The sequence below is a fragment of the Salarias fasciatus genome, chromosome 2 (assembly GCF_902148845.1).
Source record: "Salarias fasciatus chromosome 2, fSalaFa1.1, whole genome shotgun sequence".
In the NCBI taxonomy this organism is placed as follows: Eukaryota; Metazoa; Chordata; class Actinopteri; order Blenniiformes; family Blenniidae; genus Salarias; species Salarias fasciatus.
In genome coordinates this window covers 15,884,105-15,904,784 of record NC_043746.1, presented here as the reverse complement: position 1 = coordinate 15,904,784, position 20,680 = coordinate 15,884,105, and the positions used below count along the sequence as shown (strand labels likewise).

The 20,680-nt window shown below is 43.3% G+C and overlaps 1 protein-coding gene across 4 annotated transcripts in view; it reads right to left on the bottom strand.

Moving 5' to 3' along the window:
- Positions 1 to 20,680, bottom strand: part of mid2 (midline 2) — a 131,792-nt gene that overhangs the window by 75,945 nt on the left and 35,167 nt on the right. For 2 of the 4 annotated variants that reach the window (XM_030116377.1, XM_030116402.1), the window contains exon 1: positions 8,729 to 8,999. The exons of the other annotated variants lie outside the window; for them this stretch is intronic. The gene's annotated coding sequence lies outside the window, so the exon portion shown is untranslated. Of the gene's footprint in view, positions 1 to 8,728; positions 9,000 to 20,680 lie in introns of those variants that run through there. 4 annotated transcript variants of the gene reach the window in all.

Here is a 20,680-nt window from a genome sequence, read left to right as displayed (position 1 = left end):
GAATCGTCTACTTGAAAAATAAAGGAGACGGGGCTTTCAGCCTTATCACCGCAGTCATTTCGCAAGATAGAGCCCCAAATTTTTCAGGAAGACAAAGAGCATGCCCTTGCATCTGCAGATTGTGCCTGTGTGCAGCGATAAGACTGAGATAAAGGCAGACGGAGTCAAACAGATGATGTCTTGGTGGTGTATGCGTGTGTCCCCGCGTACGGCGGTACCTCATACGCATGCTGTTTCCCAAATCTGTCTGCACCGGCAGCTGGGGTTACATCTTCCAAATTGTCTGTGCCGCCTGCCAGCCAAGGGAAATAAATTTATACGCTTGATACAAAAGATAGTACTGATGAAAGACTTGTTGGAGTTGTCTCGGCTGAATCATCCGTAACCCCATTACATGCAGAAGGAGCAACTAACCTCGTTTCAGTATGACTGTCTTCCTTTCTCCCACTCTTGGTGGAGGTGGAGGAAGGGGAGGAAAAAGAAAAACTGGGTTTAATGAGAAAATGAAATCGATGATTTAATATCTTAAAGATGGATTTTTCCATCCCAATATATGCTTGCTCCCTTGATGGAAAGTCTTACTTCCACACCACGAGCAGCCAGTTGTGTGCCCAGATAAAACATGGGCTGCATGCATCCTGATACAGAGAGGCTGAGGCTGAACCGCACCGAGCTGGGAGCAGGTGAGAACAGGCTGCTCGGCCAAAAGCCATTAAACACCAGCTTTCTTGCCTTAAGTACAGCATTCACCTTGGGGTAAAGTCCATACACCCCCACCCCACCCCACCCCAACATAATACATCCTGAAGGGCCATTTATCTCTCGGACTGCAGTAGAAGATGCCATTAATAAAGCAGGAGGTGTTTGTGAAGTGTCACTGGGCTCCTCAGTAATTCATGGCATCTGAGCGTCAGAGAGAACAACAGACAGAAAGATAAAAAATATATATATATAAAGAAGTATTCCAAAAGTGATGGGAAAAAAGCCACAAGGAGGTCCAGAGAAATGAACACAGAAATAGATCACACGTGGGAGAAAAACAGAGAGGGCAATAAAGTCCGACAGAGTGGAAAGAGGTGGGAGACTTCGTCATCGGTGTGACCCCAGGGAGGGGGGTTCCTGTCCTCTATCCACATCTACAAAGCCCAAACCTTCTATTTATACAACTCTGTAATGTTTGGCATTTCCTTGGAGGGGAGGGGGGCGAGGGGGTGGGGGTGGGGGGGTGGAGAGGCTATTGTTTTCTTCGGCTGCGGTCTGATCGGCTCAGCATGCTCCCTGCATTCAGATGTCAGCAGCTCGTAGCGCTGTTTGTTCAATTAGTTGCACATAACTGTACGATAAATAACCATTTGTTGGGTCTCAAGCAAAACCTCATTGTCGAAAAAAAACAAAAAAAAACATGTACTTCACAGGACAATGAGGGCGCTCAGGCAGCCATGATGGATTTTTCTCACCTTTTGTGAAATATTGATAAGAAACATGTTGTTGGTCGCTGGTGTGAAAATCACAACATAACTGTTAAAAGGCACATTTGAGCTGACTGGTCACAGCTGCAGCGGCAACGATCTGGAAGCTATATGCAATATAATCACTGTGACTTATTCAAAGTGTACAAAAGTCTCTTATTGATTATTGTATTGTATGACACTTGAAAAAGTGTCATACAAGTTTTTGTTCACATAAAACATCTTTTTTTTCTTTTTTCAACATTCACAAGTACACGTTCTGTAACAATGCAAATAAAAAGGGTTCAATTAACATATATTGGATGAAAGCAAAGCTTTGCGAGCCAGAATCTAAATATTCTAATGGGGAAAAAGGTCCATTTACACAGGCTCTGACAGAATTAGTTCTCACACGCTCTGTAAAATATTCTGAATAATGTGTGAAAACAAAAACACCCTCCCTCCAAGCTGCAGCCTCGCCACTAAAGCTGACACAAATCAATAGGTTGTTAGTTAAACAATAGCTGCTCAGCACTGCCAGCGTTTTAAAAATAGCCGGTCCCCAGGGCACCGCAAAACCAAAGAGAATAATTGTGAAGGTTAACAATGCCTACTGCTATATCAATATTGAGCTGAACTGATGGCCTGGAGAGTGACAAAAGAACGGAGTCAAAGGGCTTTTTGCTGGAGGCGCGTTCACGAGGACGCCGACTCAAATCGGTCCGGACAAAATGATTCTTATTTCATGTTGCTAACAGCGTTAAAATACAACGTAGGCAGTGACAGTTGATCGATGCTTTGCAGAAAGCCTTGTGAGAAAATCAGAGCTCGTCATTGATCACTGTCCGATCAACAAGGTGTTTATTAAAGAATGCCTGCTATGTGAGGAAGAGTGCACGAATACATGGAAAAATCTGTGAAAGAGGGCAGGAGTCAGACAGGGAGGCTTTTTTGTTTCCTCCCCTACCTGTGTACCTTGTTGTTTTTGCCCTCTGATCTGTGTAGCTATTAACTCTCCCCAGGTTTCTCTAAATATCCTTGAAGCTCAAAAATCTTTTTTTCCACGCTTCTTCCTGTTTACACCCACCCTCTCGATGTGTCCCTTTATAGTTAATTCTCTCTCTCTGGCTGCATTTTCCACACTCAATCCCTCTATTTTTATCACCGCACCAGCATCCCGGCTTGTTCATGTCAACAGGCAGCACGCCTCTTGTTAACTGGCCAATGAACAGAGACATACTTATCGATTTTGTTAGAAGTCTACTAATGCAGGAAGAAAAAAAAAAAACAGGGTCACAACTTCATGCTGTTTTGATGTTATGCAAACTTGAAAACTTCCTAAAAAGTGCACATGCAGCAGGTCAGCCCACTCCACGGCTCCGGGTTCCTGCGGGGAGGAGGCGTGGTGCGCTCTGCCCAGCAGAGAGGCTTCTGAGGCGGACGGCATGGCAGCAGAGCTGGACCCGATCCCCGGCTCCGGGCGCCAGCAGGTGAGATCATGGGAAGTGTGCATCACACAGACAGCTGGCTGCTAACTGGCTGGGCTGAATGTTGGCCGGCGCCTCGACTCAGCTGCTGCTGCTCGACAGAGGAGGGAGTCCCTCAGATGGAGCTCAGGCCATGATCCCATCTATAGTTTTGCTTCATGCATTTGACTTCCTCAACAGATCACAGAGCGGCGTTTCCCTATTAAACACTATAATTTACTGACTTGATCACTGAAGTCAGTTTTTAGAAAAACACATCCCAAGGTCACGTGACTTGTGTTTTATATATCTTTTTAAATATTAAAAGTGGTGACACCATATTTAATGCCCATAAAAGTGACAATAGACACATTGAGGGCATGCTTGGCAACCCCTGCTGCAAATAACACATTACATTTTAGTGCTGTGGTTCTGAATAGTGCATGAGATGTGTCAACATGATTTTATAACCTCTTGCAACAAACAACTGAGAAATATATGCCATTTAGATACATTTTGAAGCTATAAATCAGTGGTTTTCTACTGGTCTGGCTTGGAGGAAAACCACCCCTTAATAGCAAGTCACCAAGAAAATCAAGGAAAATGTTCAACCTTTGAAATTTACTGAATTAAAATAACCTTAACTGTGTTTTCATGTACAAATATAGAACTAACTCGTTGATGATATGTCGTTTGCTTCTTGTTTTATTATAACTCAAGCACACTGCATGGTGACTACATGTCGCCTCATTGGATTGAACACAAATGCTTTAGTCCTCTTTGGTCATCAATATCAAAATATCAATCTAAAAATATCAAATATGACGTGCCTGTATGTCACTGCATGACTGTAGTGCTGTCAGTTTTAATCGCGATTAATCCATTGAGGTCTGCCAATTGGGTCAAAGAAAAGAACTGGAGGATAATAGTGTTTTTTTTCCTGACATTGGGACTGATTTATGAGGATTAGATTCTTCATTGCAATTAATCTCAACTTTAAAAAAGTTAATTGTTGACAGTTCTCCATGAATTAATCACGATTAATTGCGATCAATGCGATTAAATTGCGATCAATGCGATTAAAACTGACAGCACTACATGACTGACATATCAAACAGTTCATATTATTCCAAATTAAGAACTATTGAGGTTGTTTAATGAAACGAACAGAGCAGTTTGAGAGATACCACATGAGAAACTGTATTGTTTGACTTTACATTGTGTCTTCTATTTTCTTCACCTCTGGAAAGAAAAATCTGGACTTGCACTCACGTCCTCTCACCAGCCACTGGACACACATACTGCAATGCTATTGGCTTCCTCCCTGAGCCAGTCAATACTTGTTATGGCTTGCCATGTGGGAGACTCTCTTTCCATGAGTCGAGTGTGTGTCGTTCCACGGAGGGGAAGGGGTGTGTGTGTGTGTGTGTGTGTGTGTGTGTGTGTGTGTGTGTGTGTGTGTGTGTGGGGGGGGGGGGGGGGGGGCTCGTCAGCAAAGGGGCAGAGCTGCTCAATATTGGCAATCGGTAATTGGCTGTGCTGTGGGGTTCTGTCTACATACACTTTAGAAGGCCAGAGAAAGATCGAAAATAGAAATTGTTACATTCATTTTTATCTAAGCCTATTTTTTGCTCAGGCAAAAGCCTCCGAACGCACCCCCCCCCCCCCCCCCCACACACAAAAAAAAGAAAAACAAAGAGCTGAAGGTCTACTTTTAGGTGGTGACCAAACAGTTGAGAACCACTGCTATGAAAAATGTACAATTGTGGTCACTTTTACTGTTTTCAGGCAGTGTATCACAAATAAATGGAAAAAAAAAATATGACATAAGGGTAAGAATGACCCTTAAAATACTTTTAAAAAAAAATTCCTAAAGTAGAGATTTTAACATTATTTGAGTGAGCACCATGTAAAGTCTTCACTTATTGTTACAAATGTCTTCTAAAAACTTGAAAGCCCAGTTCTGCTGTTTGGTCGACGTCCTCTGACGACGATCTCTCTGGAGAAAAGCAGCTGCAGGCTGAACTGCTCGGCAAACAGTCGCACTGCACTGGGACTGCAGCGCTGAGTGGTTAAATACTGACTAAATTAAAAGAAAAGTAATTCACCTCAACCCAAAGCAGAGTCTATCGATCCTTGCCGAGACACAGTCAGTGAAATTAAGACAGTGGAGCGGAGCGCCGACCTGCAGCACAAACAAACGCCGGCGTCTTTCCAGCAGATGTTGCAGCAGCTTCACACAACTTGTACCCAACTTCTGGGACAGAGAAAGCAACTTTCTTAACGGCTACTTTCATTTTACTTTAAAAGCACTGTACTGTTTCAGAAATTAGCTTCACCCTGAAACGAGCATCGCACTAAAGGGGCTGCTCCCCCCCTGCTGGAGATGCTTACATTAACAACAACACAGTGGAGGTCTCACTGTGGCACCGGCGCACAGACACAGGCTCAACATCCAACCAGCATCAGCATAACGTGTTTTTTTGCCAGGGGGAGAAAGTCAAGCAACGGGGCGCCGCGCATGAGTCTTGTTTCCCGATCGACATTCAGTGTGAGTACATCTGCCAGACGAGCGATGCCTCTGCTGGCAGGGACCTTCATCGCATTCGGAGCAATGAAGAGATCAAAAGAGTCTGGAGACAAAAACAGGAGGCAATCTGTCACACCACACATCCATCCGTGCTACGTTCGCCTCCACTCTCACATTCGTTCCCTTGATCAATGCCGGATCACATGGAGACCATTTCCTCTAATGAATGATCCCCAGTCAGACCTGGCAATCTGTTCCTTTCATTCAGTCTCTCTGCTTTTCATAACTAATCGCCGCCACCTCCACAGGCATATTTTACGTCTGATTTCACCTTTATTGTGCTCGATGCAACTGAAACTAGGCACACTTGCACAGTCTGGAAGATTGATCTGCCATTTTGTTCAATCAATATGAATAATATGAAGAAATTCACCTGCTGTGAAAGAATAAGTGGCTAATAGTAAATATCCTCTCAAGCATAGCAAACTAATATAATAAATGAGTTTAATCTTGGAAAGAGGGACCATTTTTCATTTTCAGAACAGCAGCATGTTGGGGCCCTGCTGTTTCACCTGCTCACACAGTTTTCACTGTATGGAGCTTCTGATTTTACTCAATTTTGTTTCAGCTTTTGTTCAAATTCCCTGCACAACTTAGCTGACTGGCATTCAAAATGATGGTCATGAATAGTGAATGATCTTCCCCTCACTTTTGTATTCATCCTAAAAACAAGGCTTCTCAAACACTACTGCTGAAAAAGGACTTTCTCCAACAATAACTCCGAACCTGAAACACAATCCTCTCGTTGAGGTTCTCTCAGCTCTGTATTTGGACAAACAACATGGCTGGCGCTAAAAAAAAAACTTGTGGAGTACATCTTTTTATTGAAGAAATCTCATCTGCCCCTTCAGATGATTTATCTGAAGTGTTGAGAAGAATTACCTGAACGTCTGAGGTCTAAATTTGCTGCGGAGAGCTGGAACAGCGTGACAAATGGCGAGGTGTGCAGCAGAGGGCAGAGAGTTATAAACATCAGGGGTCTGGATGCACCGCTCTGCTAGGCGTGTGTGTGTGTGTGTGTGTGTGTGTGTGTGTGTCTGAATCCGTGTGGCTCTGGGTGCTGTTAAGTTTATTTAAGAACCTGAGACTGGCAGGTCATTCCGTGCAGTTTCATCAAGGTTTATGGAAGACTTTAAAGACGACTGGACCGACGGGACCCGATTCCGATGTGACGAGCGCCGTATTTCATTAGTGCACGTTTGACGTCTTCGTGTGTGTGTGTGAGGCGCTGCACAATGTGCCAGCTGATGAATACTTGGCGACGCTGTGACTAATCAAGTAATTGTCAGAAATGACTGAGTGGAAAAAAAAAAAGAAGCAAGAAGAATGGAAGTGTTTCAATCAGCCCTGTGGGAGGTCGGAACAAGACACACACCTCTAATTCTATTTCCTTCTATCACATGAAATACTGAACTGTCATAAAAATCACTTCTTAATGTCAGAATAATGTTGTCACTGCACCAAAGTAAAAATATCACAAATAAAATGTTATTATTCACTTTTTTCCAATAATTTGAAAATGTTTGGCTCTACATGCACCTCTCCCCACAGCTGCGATTGGCAATTCAGCACAAAGCTTATATAATGAAAGCGATGACTGTTAAGAGACATCGGGAATAAAAACCTTAACGTTCACTACAACCTGACCCATTTCATTCCTTATGCCAGTTTTATACTCAGCGACTCAATCTTTTGTCTGTTTAGTAAATAGATTGTTTTATTTTTCCTAGCAGGTCACACAAAGTAGGCTAATAGCAGGTAACGCAGACGCCAGTGAGCTCTGCGACGTGCTTTGAAGCAGTGACGGGGAACGACACCCACTTCTCCTCGGAGGTGAAGAACGAGCAGAATGGGAGGAAAACGGGAGGCATCACGAATGACGGGAAAGGAAGGGAGGAGGATGAGTAGGAGAGATGGCACAGGAAAACAAACCTAAAGATAGAAAGACTGCCAGGAAAGCGGCTGTGTGACATTTGGAGGTATAAGTAGCAGCCCGGGGCACTGACACCGCGCTCGTCTGTTTGCCACAGAGGCATACATGACTGTACTGATGTGTAATCAGCCTGATGAGGCTTGTTGTGTAATGGCATGAGACGCTCGGCTGCAAGACTGGAGAAAAAAACGGAATAAAAATAAATACTACTAATACTATCTCCGCACAGGGCTGAGGACGGGGATTGTACTTTCAGAGAAACTTGTGTTTGGCTCAAACTGCTGAGACACAGAGAAGCAGAGTGAATACGATGTGGAAAGACGATTTGTGATTCAGCAAAGAGGTGTTGATTTAAGTAAAGGTTACAGCTGAATAACAAGCAGGAAACTACTCCAGTCAGGGCAGACATCCACCTCATGACAGGGGTGTATGGCGAGTGACCTTCTCTCTGAACGCCGCCCGGCTTTTCCTGGGCATACAGAGGGATTCAGAGCAGGCCAACAACAAGCAGGTTTCCTCACTCAGTCAGCTGAGCTCAGCAGGATCACCACAACTCAGCTGGGATCAACATTTGGCATTCAGCACCGCGTCGGGCAAATTATGTGTGGCGACACTGTCGACACTCCGCTGATGACTTTGTGCACTTTTGTCATGATTTAACAGAGCAGTGTGACAGATCATTAATTTGCTGACTTCCACACTGCATTAAGCCACATGATGTGTGAACAGGATCCAGCAGACGAGGGGATTGTGGGACTGATTATTAAAAACACACTTCTCCAATCAGAAAAAGAGAATATAAATGTTGACATAAATCTGTCAAAACAACATGTGATCATGTGAGGAATAGTGATGCTGAAACTAAAAGCCTGCCTCTCAGCTGACAAACTATATAAAATACATTTAGAATACAATAAATTGATTTTTAAAAAATCAATACTGTTGTAGTGTGATTGTCGATAATCAATTGAGTACGTCCACCACATACTGCTGCCGCTTTGGTTAGAAAAACACCACCAATGTCAGATGGATTTCCTCACACGTGAAGACTGAATAACCAACCTGTCCAAGTTTGAGCCAGCCTGCCTCACGCATGTTCACGCGCGTCTGATTCAACTCCATTCAAGAGGAAGCTTAACGGCAAACGCAAGAAAATCCCAGAGAGTGAAAAAAAAAAAAGAAAAATAAAAGAAGAAGAAGGAGAAGCAGCCAGTCAGCGGTTCGGTTCCCTTCCCTCGGACCTGAAGCCAGACAGCCGGACCGCGGAGGGGAGGGGGGTTCAGACACCTACCAGCTTGACATGCCCAGCGCTCTTTTCTTCTGACATCTTGGAAGTAGCCCCGAAATAAATTTGGGAGGAAAAAAAAGAAAGAAAGAAAACCGGGACGGAGGGTGGACGAGGAGAAGGGGTCGGAGGAGTTCTCCTCTCCGCGTCTGATCCAAAAAGGCGCAGCGCGGCGCGAAAACCACAGCAGCGGCAGCAGCGCGAGCGCGTCCAGGCGGCTCCGCGCGAGAGGAGAGAGGAGAGAGAGGACGGCTCCCGGGCAGGAGGAGGACGCAAGTTTGGGAAAACGACAGAAGTGAACGAGAGTGAGAGCCAGAGAGGGAGGGAGGGAGGGAGCGGGAGAGAGAGAGAGGGAGAGAGAGAGAGAGAGGCACAATCACAGGAAAGCGGCTCCTCCTACCCATACAATACAAAACGCAACAGCAGCGTATGGAAGCGTCAGTGCGTTCAACTGCGCAGCTCCGGGCGCGAACTGCCAACCCGCACGAACACGCGCCTCAGCGGCACAATGCGCGTCAGATATTTCATTGGATGATCGGAATTTTAATCGGGAATCTAAAATGACTCTCTACTGCATGAAATCAAACTTCTTTTAAATAAAAGAAAGGAGGTCAGACAATGAGGTCAAAGCCAGTTTAATTCAGCTCTGAAGGCAGGAACAGACAGCCCAGATGATGAGGGATTAATAGCCACAATCACGCTTCATTTTCATATTCTGGAGAATGATGCAACACTGGGCAATAAAAGGAGGCCAGAGATATTAAATATCCTGCATTGTTCATCATTATCTATGAGTAAAGCAGGAAGGTACAACAGATCAGCTCAAAAAAAAAAAAAGACCCACAGGCTACAATTAGAATATTCATAGATTTAAACTTGAACAAAAGTGGATAATAATGGAGATATCACATTTTAATTTCCTGGATTAATTACATGAGCTTCTGTGTGCATGTGTGAGAGACTGTGAAGTGAACCCAGTGTTTTAGTATGCCTGTAACACTCCAATATTACACTTTGTCTCCTGGGCTACTCATGTTAAGCTCCACAAATTTTCACTGTACATTTTCATAATATACCTGCAAAATATCACACACATATATTTGAGACATATTCGACTTAATATTCCAGAGAGCAGCTTTTCCCTCCTTCCTTGGAGGCGGGCGAGCCGAGCTGTCGGTGCCTGCAGATGCGCGCTCTGCTGCTCTGCTATCTGTCTGTGTGTCTGGAAACAATGCATAGGTTAAGAGGTTTTGCAGAGCTTTCGGGCAGACTCCTCGCGCCGGCTGTCTGCTCTCTACCAGCCGTGTCCTGCACCTGTTTGACCCCGCGCTGCTTGTAAATGCCGTTTCATCTCTGCGAACATCCCTCCGCATTGTGGCCGCATACCAGCTTTGCCCCATCGTAACAGCCACATGCAAGAAAACATCCCAAATATTGATACAGAAGTGGTTCAGTGCTTTGTAAATAACAATCCCTCACATATAAGTTGAGCTTCTTTACAAAGCTGAGAGAGGCCTCGTCGATGGAGCGACATATTGTTTACGAGCCGACTTCAAAGGATGCTTTGAAGATGCATTTCTGACTTTTGTCCCTCAAGATGTTTCTCATCATGTTACGGACCGTGTCACACACACTGAAGCGTTTTCCCCTTTGTCCAGCGCAGCAGCCCGTGCATATTTCCACTTTAACAACCAGTAAAAGCAGGCAGGGCTTTTCTTTTCCATCATATAAAGAATGCATGTGATAAGTACAATAAAGGGGAAAACAGTCAGTTGCATGATGGTTTTGGACTAAAGGGAGGGCGTTTCCACAGCGCAGGCAAGGTGTGGCCCAACAGGCAGGTGTGCCTTCCGATTGTGAACAAATACCACAGAGCCTGTCAGTTTTTCAAGCTATAGATTCAAGTCTGACTTGAATACGCCGGATATGCAAACACAGATGTCTTTTCTTGTGATGTTAGCTATGTGGTGACCGTATTTGCTTCGGGCCTGTCTTCCTGTGTGGAGCTGAGTCGACCTCAGAGAGTGTAAATCATTACACTGAGCACTCCGAGGTGGTCTTGATCTGTCATCTATCTGCTGACTGGACCTTTGATGAAGACACGGAAATGCACTGTGGTGCTAATGTGGTGTTACAAAACAAACAGGCCCAATGTTATTTCAGTTTGATTACAGGAGCAGAAATGCACACTCATGTTTTTGTTTTTTTTTTCTCATCCGAACCTCAGTGTTAGGTGCACAAGAATATATTAAGCAAATGAACACTCTAACGTGGTTTGAAGAAGCTACAAGTGGCTATTACTTTAATTCCCTGTGGGGGTATTTCAAATTTTAATAGGTCTTTTACCCTTTGAGCCTGACAGAATGGTTGGCTGATTGACTGCACAGACTAAGCCTGGATTCAGCCCCGGGCATCCATCAGCCCCGTCTTCACTCACTGACCACGTAGACTCCTGCATTCTGTGTCAGTGTTCGTCTTCTCCTCTGAAAGCGGCTTCAGCATTTGGCTCTCTAATTGAACTGAGCAATTTGTGGGTTGGGCAAAGTTAATGTCTGTTTTCTCAGAGCGAGCGCGGCTTGTTTTTCTCCGTGCAGCGATTGGTCAAGAGATTGCTTGACAATGACGTTCTTTATCTATTTTTTCAATTTTTTTTACAATGAATCACAGAGACTCACTGCATCACTGTCACGTTTGATTAGAAAAACTGTATTACTAATTACACGACTGACAGACCAGGATTCAGAGGAAAAGAAATCGTACTTGAGCCTGTCATTACGCTCACATGTCGCCCTCCTCTTACGGCACACTCTCAATTATCACTGAAGCGTCTCTGTGACATGCCTGTTGTCAAACATCCTCGCTAAACGCTACATGCGTGTTGTCATGTTTTGCTGCCGCCATCGCAGTTCACACAGCATTTCATTAAAAATCTTCTCCCACGACCAAAATGGCAAACTGAGTGACAGACCAAGGCATATAGAAGTTGACAAAATTATTTTTTTCAGTGCGAGACGGCCCAGGTCCCCTCGTGTTTGGAGCATTGGAGCAAAGAGACGGAGACGTGATGGACAGCTGTAGTGATGTAAACTGTGTAACATCAACAGCAACACTGAATCAAACAACCCCAAGCATTTTGAAATGACAGGGTAAACTGTGATGAAAAGGATGGCGCCCCATTTAAACGTATATAAACTGACCCCTTTTCACTTTCCTTCAAAAATCCTAGATTATTTACAGTTACGATAAAACTATTATCTTATCTTTCAGAATGTGAGATTCCTGAGTCATTTACATCCTGCCCGAGGTCATCACAACCCAAGATCAACTTTCATCAAACTGCATTTGAGTTTGAGAGAGAAAAGACTGATTTTTCAAACAGTTATGGTCTGTTAAATGCACAACAACATTCGGATGACTGAATTCAAACTTCCAGCAAATGGCTCGGTACAAACCTGTGACCAGATCAATAGTGAAGCCACTACGGGCGTTCAGGGATCAGTAAATAACGGCAAATAAAACGATTCTTAAAAAAAGAAAACTAAAATAAAGACTGAATAGAGTCCTGTCAGTAAAAATAGATGTAATCAGTTGTGTTAACCCAGAATCCAGAAACCTGACTGGACCACACTAAAATAAAGATGGCTTTCTTTGAAAACTGTGAGAGACATGATGAAAAGTGTGATGAATTCATGGGAAAGATAAAGGGTCTGGTGACAGAATGAGGGCAGACTGGAGGGCTGAAGCTGCTGTGGACAGTAAACACACCGGTCACCGGAGACTCGCCCTCGCTATTGTGCCGCTGTTCACTGGAAATACCACATATCAGATTACCATCATCACTATTACTTAACAATGCAAGCATGTGCTCAGGTCTGTGTGATATGCACACACACACACACACACACACACACACACACACACACACGCATCCTTGTGCTCTTGGAAGTGCAGACTTGCACGACAAATCAAGCTCACCAGCAAACAGTGTTTGTCCAGAGGAAATGCATCAGCTCCTCTCTTTTCCTCTCTTCTGAAGCGGGGCCCACAGCTCATCAGGGACGTATTGTACAACTCCAGCCTGTCTGTGCGCTGCAGCAGCGCAGTGATTGGGAAAAATCAGCTCACAAAGACATAACAAAAACCTTTGTTTCTTTCGGAACATAGAAATCTGGGGCTGAAACCTCATGAGGGCGACGCAGTGCTGATTGTGTTGTGTAACTGCAATATTCCAGCATGTGCAACCCGGAAACTGTGGCAGTCATTTGCTTTAAATGTACTGAATATTCCTTACTTTTGGTTTGAGTACAACTGCGAGTACATAAAACTGCGCTGTGCACATTTCAAGCAGTTCCTCTTTCGCAAGGCGATGGGGACGTGAGCAGACTCGTAACTTAAACAAAATAATTGTTGTATTTTGCTGCTATTTTTCTCCCATTATAAAAAAAATAATGCTTGCATTAGCAGATCAATAAGCACTCAGAGGGCAACAGCATAAATGTTTGTGTGTGCATGTGGCACAGTGTCATTCAGCTATCATATTTCCATTAGTCTCACCGCCTCATATCTGATGTCGGAGGAAGGCTGCTGTTTTCCCCGCTATCAGGCAAAAACCACAATTCATCTGTGACACAACAACAAGCCGACATTATAAACCAGTTTTACAACTTCTTTATATGGAGAAGTGTGGCCACTGTGGATTTCTGAATATTGCCTTTTTAATGCTTCCAGTCCTGGGGGAGTGTTGGGAGTGCAGGTGAACGCTTTCTGCAGTTCGTCTGCTGAACTGCGACTGAATACACTGCTTCAAGCAGAACAGCTGAGTCCTTAAATGTTTCAGTATGCTGTGGATTTTGGAGGCGTTTAGTCAGCTCACAGGTTAGGTTTGACTCCTCCACCTGGTGTGAGACGACTCGACGTGAGCAGGAAGTACAAACCAAACTGAAGTCCCCACTGTCTCATAAAATAATGATGTGTTCTTTGAATGGCACCAGCTGTGTTTGGACGGGTGTCTGTGTGTTTACCCGGCCCAGAGAACACCCAGACTTTCTTATCATGGTCACACTGGCTTTTTTTCAACCTCTGGCTCCACGCTAAGACAGGCCGGAGCCCGACGTAGGCAGCTCATGGACATGAAGCGAGCTCTGAGCAGCGCTGGGTTTGTTTCTCCCAAAAGAGAAGAGAGAGAAAAAAACAACCGACCCAGCTACTACAAGGTCATTTTTTTAGGCCAACGATGTGTGAGAGGTGTGCTTCTTCATTTTCTGTAGGTTTCTATATCTCCTTAACACCATTTGGCATGATTTCAGCTTATGACTGCAGTAATTGCATATTTTCAGCCTAATTTATATTAGATAATATGGAGATTAGTGGATTCAGACACATTTGGGGAACCTCAGTGAGATCAGTCTGCATATCCAATTTATCAAAAACAGCTGGATGCTTGATGGAGAGAGAGACTGCTGCTTCAAACCCAAAACCCGTCTGCAAATGTGTGGAGGAGAAAAAAAATAAACTACAGAACTATGTCAGAATGTGTCAATGAAGCCGATGGACTCCAGGCCTTATTTGTATAGCTCTGCATGATCATGCCGGAGCGCGCGCACACACACACTCACACACACACACACTGATGAGAGAAAAATCAAAAGTGGGAAAGAGAGAGCAACAACTCCTCCAAAAATCCAATAGCAACCGCTCTCTCTGCAAGCCGACCCAATGTGTCATGACAGCGCCGCTAACGCTTACGTAACCTTATCTGACAAGCTCTCATGTTAACGTGGCCATCTGAAACCTTTAAAAGGAATCTGGAGTCACATCCAGCTCCAGCCGAGTGTTTCCGTAATGTCGCGTTCGTGATCGCTGCTGGAGTGGCTGCCCGGCTCGGGAGCTCGTCTGTCTGAGTCTGTTGGATCAGAACAGATGTTCTTTTTTTTTTCCCCCTCACTATTCAATGATGCAACAGGTTAAACTTTGGTTTAACATCATACTGGTGGCGAGCAGAGCTCAGACTAAGCAGAGAGCTTTGTTTTCACAGGCTTGAGAATGCCTTGTTTGTTTGTGCTGCCATTAATTTCATACACAGCACCGCTGGGACGTGAAGGCATTACTCCTTTACAGTTAGCGGCCCCCCTCAAGGGCTTTATATTACTGGAGCACAGACGTCTGTCACAAACCTATTACCATTGTGCATTTTAGTTTATACTGACCCAGCGAAGCACGGAAACAGAATTAAAATCTCGCACCAAAGCAGTATTTGCCAGGAAGGCGAGCATAGAAAACAACAGAGTTGTACTAATAAATGGCCTCAATGGATAAAACAGGAAGCTAATTGTAGAAATGCATCGGCTGTGTCGGTGGCAGCTCTGTAGCATTACAGGAATAAGATCAAATGAAGCGATCAAGTCTGAATATATAGAAGCATACATAAAAATGTTAGCACAAGTGTGTTTGGCACATGCGCTAAAGCTCCAAATCCTGAGTTGAACAGCATGTTAAAGAGTAAACAGGAGAATAGAAGGAGCAGACTGTCTGCTTACTGTAAAAATAGTACATCGTTGTGCCTCTCGGATGCTAACTTGGTTGTTAGTTATTGACTATTGTTGACTGAAGGAATGTACTCACTGTGAGCTATAATGTTCTAGAGCCTTAGATCTACTGCATTCAAAAATCAAATTACCTGCAAACCCTCGTAATCTAAAAGAGCAAGTTGGTTTAAGTGCCGTCATTTGTAACATCAAGCGGCGCTTCCATAAGAGGCCTTCAAAAGACATCAGACGCTGGAGCGGGGCTCAGTGTGGGTCAGTCACATGGTGAATATGCTAAATTATTTAAATTGAGAATCTCACATTTCCTGGATGCCACGGGACTGTTTAGGATTACAGACACTTGGAATTGCCTCAGTCATTTTTATCTCTGTCACACTGGATCAATAAGGCCCTCCTGCTAAGCACTTCTAATTTCATTTCCCCGACGGCAAAGACCTTGTGCTTCCTTTAAAAAAAACTTGTTTGCTGAAACCTATAATTGGGCACATAGCATTGGTTCCTGTCTCTTTTGAGAGCTCCATTGTGCAGAAATGTAGTATTTTTTTCTGGTCCTCAGCCCAAGAAGTGGAGGGAAGGCACGCTCGGAGGACACTAATGATGACAGATGAATGACAGGCTGACATGGCAGCCGGTTTCTCCATATAGATCAGACACTGCAGTGTGGGGAATTAGTATAGAGTGGATAATAGTATTTATTATTGGTTAAAAAAGCATGTGTATTTACGTCACGACTGCAGCAAAAAGCAGACAGCCGAAGTGGAGGAGATAAAGAGCCTGAGAGGAAGATCGGAGACATGAAAAGCAAAAACATGGAGGAGGGAAATGGAGGAATATGGGTCAGACAGAGAAAGACAGGGAAAGCTCAATGTAAATCAGAATATGTAAACATGTACAGGCCTAATCTCATTATCCCTCATCCTCCTGGGCCTGTGATCAGATGCTTGATTAAAGCAGGAGATGAAAGAGAAGAGGTAGAGGACAGAGAGGGAGGTATGAAGGAAGGAGAGGAAATTCAAAATGCCCCAGACAGTTTGAGGATCTTAAATAGAAGAAGCCAACTCCAACTCAGACGGAGTACGACGTGCATATTCCAGAAAGCACCGAGTCAGGTACACTGCAGGAGCTGTGCAGACTTCGTTAGCATAAAGAGATGCACAGCAATGTGGGAAAACTAATAAAACAAACAGAAAGCTTTTGATAGACATGAATGCTTTGGATGATCGTGTCATATCTGGATTAAAATGTGCTATTATTACTGAAAGTTATGTTACATGGATTACATGGATGAGCTCAATGCAAATAGCATGCTCAACACCAGATGCACCGCACCGTTTGCAAGTATCAGCATAAGAATATTTTCTTTCTGCATCCATCCCGTAGCTGCGTGTGGAATATTTTATACTAAAATTAAACTATTTTATACTTTCAGGTGAATTCTGGACTGATTCAAAGTCGTAAAACACAGAACAAATGATGCTTGGATCATACTTAGAATCACAAATCAACCTAACATGGCTGTCACTGTGTGTGAGGAGAAAACCTAAAGGGATGAACATGGAAATTCAACACAGAAAAACACACGTGAACTTAATTATATCTGGAAAAGTAATAACATGACGTATGAAGGTGAGTCTCATTAGTTCTGGCAGTAAAAATATGGATAATATGTTATTTAGACCACACAAAACAGTCACTGAAATCTCTCAGATTCTTGATTTAATATTCTACACAGGTCTTATTCCCTTTCATTATATTGCCTTCCCTAATGCTGCTGGGGTCAGCAGCAGATGACCTTTTTAAAGAGAGGTCAGGCAACTCTGGGTTTGAGGCACTTTTATCTGGCACATTAAACTATGAGTATGTTAATACTGCGTGGTGTGATGAGCCTAAATGACAAGTTTTTAGCTGCTTTTGTTGCTGTTTTGAGGCCATTTGATCTTAAGAAGTTTTGAAAGGAGTGTGTGTAAAGTCGGCAGAGGCCAAGTGGAAAATAAAGCAGTTTACCTTTCTGGCGTTTGGGACAATGTGTTGCACTTTTTCATTTTAATGTCAAGAGGAAGGTATCACATGTGTGTATGCTAACACGGTGTTTCTATTATAAAAATAGCTTGAATCTGCAGAAATAGCTGCAGAAATGGAGCATTAGCATAAGCAGGAACACATTTTGCATCATGTCACTTTCTCCAGGATGCTCAGTGATTATTATAAATGCAAATAGAGGTATGGATTAGGATTATCGATGCATTCCACAAAAACAAATTAAAAGTAGAGAAAAATAATTGACTCACCAATGTTAAAGATAAAACAAATGCCTCGTGATTACACTTGCTTCCCAGTAATTTCAGTTTACCGTGAGCAGACGCGATCAATGAATCTCATTGGAAAGTGTCAGGCCTTTACTTACGACCCGGCTGCCGTCCCACAGCAGCACATTTTACATTGACGCGTTCTTTTTGTTTCCAGCGAGTAAGAAATTGACACGAAAATTAAATCAAACGCTTCGAGTTATTGAGCCAATAATGCAGTGACATTTCACACCTGAAATACTTTCTCATATTCATCCTTACTGTTAGCGCAGACACCATGAAATAGCCTATAAAGGTGTTGTCAAAACAAAGAGTGTAAGCCGCACTGAGAAGTCCACCAGGAGAGTTACGGTAACTGTGGTCACCTGGAATGACGGCTTTACTCTGGATGCAGAACGGTCTTCATATAGCTGCTCTTCAGTTCTGCCTTCTTCTCTAATCAATCTTGACATTTCAATTCTCCCTGCTCCACCTGTATTCTCTTTACTTCCTGACCACATACAGTACCGCCACTGTTTGGCATCTTTCCGAACGATTCTTCGATCCGTTGGCGTCTTCACGTCTTGCCGTCCGACTCTTTCCCTTCCTCCGCCCCTCCCCCTGGCTTCTCCTCGGTCAGAGGAGCAGCGGAGCTCTTCATCAGGCAGACGTCAGACGTCTGTCACGGTCCGGACCCGTCTTGACGTGATGGATTTTTTGGCCCACCTGCGTCTTTTGTAATGACCGGCCGTCAGTTGTTTTACTGCCTCTGCCGAGTATCTCCTGTCACTGAGGCTCCCAGAGGCTAAATCTCTCGGCTCAGGCCTACAGTGCATTATCTAGCTTGTCTTCAGATAAGATTAATGTAGGTTCACTGTAGAAGCAGCCTGTCTTTCCCACAATCACAGATGAGACTGCTTTAAGGATTTGAAAGGAAACAAATGTTAAATGGAATATCTCCTTTGCACTTAAAGAGTTTGATTATTTCCAGGGAATTAGTTTGCTGACAGAAACTAATAAATGTGTGTTTGGATTTGCAGGCAGGATGCTGTGTTTTGATTGGGCTTAGTAACAGCTTGTAAAACAGTAGCCTAAGTCCCAGACTGTGTTGAGCAGAGTGAGACGAGAAACGCGCAAAACTCTGACAAGACGCCGTTTCCGAGTGCCAAGCCAATCTGTTTTTAACCTGCTACCTCGGCGCATTGAGCTCATTCATTTGAAAGGAACAGGAGTTTATTGTATGACAGATTTCCACATTTATCAAGACTAGAAACAACCTTTCCATCCTTCCAGGCGACATCCTCGTCCTCGGTGTCACATGAACTAATTCCCAAAACCTAACAATTCATTTTACTGATGAACGAGGTTTACATTTACTTTACGTTTTAAATCAAACATTCAGTATGATGAGTCAAATTTAGAGAAATGCAATCAAATGTTTTCAGTCATTACTCCCATAACTCCTTGTGTTGTGGATCCTGATTCATCTGCAGTCAGGGAACCATTAACATCCATTACTGGCCAACTGTGAGTAAATAAATGAAGTGAGCTATGAATAAACCACACGTTTAGGTTGGCAATTTGGATGGTAGATTCAGCATTTTTACCAAGTTGTACTGGCCTGTCTGGGACAACAACAAGCTTAAAGAAGACGGAAAAGAGCGTCTTTTCTATTTCTTCCTCTGTTCTCCTTCAAGTGATCCCAGAGTTAAAAGTCATTTTTTTCAAAAATGAGAAGTAGAAAAAAAAAATAACAATGGTGACTTGCATGATTTTCTAGTTTTTGAAGGAAGCAAACAGCCAATGTTTTGCTCCTGTTGTTGACGGGACGCTCCGGCCAGCAGAACAACAGCTTTATTGTGGAAACACACAAATTCAAAATCAGCTGCTATGAAAGACGACAAAGCATTGAAGATTGCAGCTTTGTCCATTTCGAAAGCAGCCAAGCAAAAAAGTACAAACATACCTTTTGGAAATGCACTTGGCAAACGTAAAAAGTGAAACTCTTGAGCAATTAAATGAGCGTTGTGTTTAGTGTGTCTGATCTCTGAACCTCACACCAAATCTGAAGAATCATGTTCACTACATTTATATGAGTTTTAATTCCCCTTTAATTACGCTTTTAAATGACCTTGTAAACACCTGATTCAGAAAGAAAATGAAAATGATTATTCCCAATTAAACATATTTCCAAATAAAGTGGCTGGTTTGTTCTCATTTTAAAGCAGAATTAAATAATTTCTCAATCATGCATGCCTTTACTCCGCTTTAGTTCCAGTCGTTCTGCGTATCCTCGTTCACTTGTCGCAAGGATGCACATGTTAGAGCTTAAGCAGAATAGAATAAAGGCAAAAAGAGGAGTTTTCCATGTAAACCTTAATTCAGAATTAATATTTTCATGTAAACAGGAAGGAAAATACTTTAAAGGTATAATACACGATTTTGATTTCCGGGTGGATCACCTAAATAATGGGTGGGTCTGTTTGTCAATCATTCTGACGAGCTGCTTTCGTAAGGCGGTTCTACGTGCTTACACCCAATCAGCTTCTCCCTTTTGCGCATGTGCATTCAGAGTGTTTATGTAGCCGGTGAGCTTCTGAGCTAGTACTTACCGATGGCGAGTCTGACATAATGAAACTGTAACTGTTTCGGAAAAAAAGCTTTATTTATGAGCGAGGCGGATCGCAGAAACTGTAAACAGAACTGTGTACGCCGGAGAAGAGGAGATTGCGCTCGTACACTTCCGCGTTTCCTGGGAGAAGCAGGAGAGCCGGGCGGATGGTCTGGCGCATGCGCGTTGTTCAAAAAGTGAGTAACAGACTTGGGGCTTCGTCTTTTCGAGAAAATCGTGTATTAGACCTTTAATTCTGAATGATTTCATTGAAAAATCAATTCCTATTAAAAAACATCACGTAACCGTGGTCACAGAATAAGTTCACCTTTCAGCAGATTAAAATGTATTTCACTGATGACTGCTCAGGAAAAATGTGTAATTTCAAATCATCGTCAATACATTCAGAAAAGTGAGGAAAAGCTGTAATGATTGAAAAAAAAAAAAAGCAAAAGAAAACATTACAGCAAGAAGGACCAAATGTTATCTCAAGTCCTGAATTTCATTGCTCTTCAAC